A 3,247-nucleotide genomic window follows, 5' to 3' on the forward strand; every position below is an offset into this window, starting at 1 on the left:
GTAGCAAAGGGTTGCACCAGACTTCAGTCGCCAGTTGCAATTTAACTTTTTTTTATTGCCAACTTAAACTTTTTATTACCACTGTTCTGACCTAGGGAACAAGCCATGAGAATTAGGAGCCTCTGATGGCCTCCAAGCACTCTTTTCCTCCATTAGGCCTCTGCAAAAGATATGGTACATCTGTTTGTTGCCCTGTAGGTCTGTTGAACACCTGGGAGGTCTCTGGCACTCCTATGAAAGGCACTTAATGCAATCTTTGAAGGCTAGGATGTTACTATTGGGCTTGCAGAGCTGCTGTGAGGGGCATTATTATTCATCGCTGTACCATGTGTAGACTGAACAAGAGGTTCAGTCCAAGGAAGTCACAGACTCAGCAGACAAGACAGACAAAGAACAGGAACAGAAAAGAAAAAGTACTGATATATCAAAGCGGTGATTGTATTAGGCTACCTGCACCTGATCTTGGAAGCTAAGTCTTGAGCCTCTGTACATCTTGGATGGTGATTACTGTGGCATCCTGGCTGCTGCAGATGCAAGCCAAGCAGTCCTGGTCACACTTGGGGAGTACCAGACCCTTGAAACAAAATGAGTGGCAAAGCTTCATTCAGCGCCTTTAGCTGTTGGAAGAAACAGAAGAACCAGACTTGCTTGGCTTCCTATCCCAGGTGCTACCATACTGCCCATAACTAGAGTTCTAGACCTTCTATATGGGATTTTGTATGTCTATGAGGTCTCTGAGGCTATGGGACTTGATAAGGCACACCATGCTGCTGGTAGGACCTGTGTGATAGCCTGTGCCTGTAACTTCTAGCATGGCCAGATAAACCAAACTAAAGGTCCTGCGTTCCACTAGAACAAAGTATCATTCAGGATGGATTTTGGTAGTGTTACCTGAATGAGACCTAATGAAACTTTCTTTCCTAATTGATACAGACTTGATTAATCACTTGTGTTGTACCTCTACAGCAGATGGGGAAAGGTGACCTGAGACCCACTCCCACCCACACCAACAAGCTTACTGCAGAAATGAGTATGTATGTTAAAGAATATGCCAGCAAATGTATTGCATTATGTAGGCCCCTTGCATTGCATGCGTGCATATTATCTTGTGCCAGAGAACGGTATCAAGCCATTGTCTGAGGCATCCCCTCCTTGATCTCATACATGCAAGGCATGTGGACAAGATACTCCTGCGAGTGAGTCCACAATGTAAAGGAAGCTATTGATTTCTGCTCCTTACCCATTTGTATTGACTTCTGTTGCCCAGCTGAGGTGACACTGGGGGGAGTTCTCATGAAAGCAACTGGCTGGGTGTTGTTATCTACAAAGCACAAGGGATCCATCTCTTGAGATGGGTTGGCATATGCACCTAGATATTGGCTATGGAGGAGCTCCTGCACCTCTCCATTAACTGTAAGGACTATGATAGAAAGGCTTAGTCTGAGCACCTGCCCTGGTTTTGGTCTGGGACTTCTGGCTGTCTGCTGTCTGCCCCAAACTCTCTCTCTGTCCACCTAATCCTTTTTGTCATATTCCTAAATACGTTTGTGCAATCCAAACCTGGGCCTGATATGACAGTTAGCTTACCCATTACCAGCACCTTCACAGATGTTAAGGCTACAGACTTCAAGGCCAGAAGGAAACATTTGGACCATCCAGCCTGACCTCCTACATAGCAGAGGTCTGAGAATTGCACCTAGTGGGGAGTCTTGTATCCAGCCCAACAGTTTCTTGTTGACCTACAGCATAAGCTCTTCCTTGGACAGTTTGCATCTAGGACTACATTAGCTGTGATCTGTGCAGAGAACCTCCTGCTGGGATGAGGTGGGATTGCAATAATTGTGCACTTCCCTCTACAGCCAGGGGTACTATAATAGCTTTTACTGAGGGCCTTGTTGCACAGGACAGTTAATATAACTCAGGAAGTTTTCTGAGCAGTCCCATGCTAATGTTTACTATGATCTAAATAGAGAACTTAGTGCACACGGGAGTCTTGAACCAGCTCTGCTGCCATCCTGCTGCTGAGGCCAAAAATCAGCTAATTTTCAGTCTTAACTTGGGGACCCACCAGAACAGTCCCACACCCCCTACCTGCCACCACACTGAGTCCTGCACAAAGGCAGAGAGCACAGTGAGACCCAAAACCCAGTGCAGAGGCAGGGAGTAGTAGAGCCCAGGTCCTACAGTGCTCCCTGCCTCTGCACCCAGTCCCAGGACCCAGTGGTACAGAGCATGGCAGGACCTGAGACCCAGCATGGAGGCAGAGAGCAGCAGAGTCCCAGACATCCCACTGTACCATGGTGAGGCTTTGACTGACAAACAGCTGATCACCAGTCCCAGACCTCCCAGCACATCAGAGTCTTAAATTCCCTCTAGTGCAATAGGAGGGCTGGGGCTGATAATCAGCTACCGGTTGGTCAAAGCCCCTCACCACACTGGAGTCTTAAATCCACTCTGGTTCCATGAGGGGGCTTTAACTGACAGAAAGCCGGTTCTTAGTCCCAGCCCTCTGCTAGTCTGATCGTATTACCTCTGTGGAGCAGTCAGGCGTTAGCTCAACACGTGTTAGGTAACAGGATCTGGAAATATTCCACCAGAAAAGTCCTAATTTTGCTATGGTACGATGGCACTTAGCATGTATCTAACGTGTTTTCCTGCTTGGATGTTTGGATGCTAGCAGTTTAAGTGCAGTTAATGTGCTAAGTGTAATGTGTAACAATCCCTTGAGAGAAGCTGGCACTACAGTTACTGTAATGTCTGACCTACAGCAAAAGATATGGCCACTCATATAACTGAAAGCTCCTTATAGGTATGGTTCCTTCTGCTCGGAGAGGCTGGGACTGGAGTAACTGTGAACACCTACCTCTAGAACTCCTATATCCCTTTCCTCCAGCAGTGCCTAATGGAAGAGATTGGCACTGAAGCAGCTATTAGAGCTGTGCAATGCTTTGGTCGCTGATTTGATTTGGAGGAGATTCGGCCCGATTTGGTGGCCAGATCTCCAAATCTGAATCGAATCCAGGGACCAGTTAAAAGGTCCGAATTGATTTGGAGAGCTTCAGTAATTTTGGCAGTCCCTGGTCGCTGCAGCAGGGAGCTGGAGCCAGACTTGGAGCTGGTAAGTAGGGGATGGGGGAGGGGAGGTTGGAGGAGGGAATAGGGGAACATGGGGGGACCCCTGCCAGGCCCTATCCCCTGCCTGCTCCCACCCCAGCTCCTGGTGCTTTAAAAAAAGCCCCCACTCACC

At 47.9% G+C, this 3,247-nt stretch overlaps 1 long non-coding RNA gene across 1 annotated transcript in view; it reads left to right on the forward strand.

The window, feature by feature from the left end:
- Nucleotides 1-472: 472 nt before the first annotated feature.
- Nucleotides 473-3,247, forward strand: part of LOC109324325 — a 6,187-nt gene continuing 3,412 nt past the window's right edge. The window contains exon 1 of the long non-coding RNA XR_002104903.1: nucleotides 473-1,030. This is a non-coding gene — a long non-coding RNA (uncharacterized LOC109324325). The remainder of the gene's footprint in view (nucleotides 1,031-3,247) is intronic.

Source organism: Crocodylus porosus, unplaced genomic scaffold (genome assembly GCF_001723895.1).
Source record: "Crocodylus porosus isolate Cpor-Errol unplaced genomic scaffold, CroPor_comp1, whole genome shotgun sequence".
NCBI classification, from domain to species: domain Eukaryota; kingdom Metazoa; phylum Chordata; order Crocodylia; family Crocodylidae; genus Crocodylus; species Crocodylus porosus.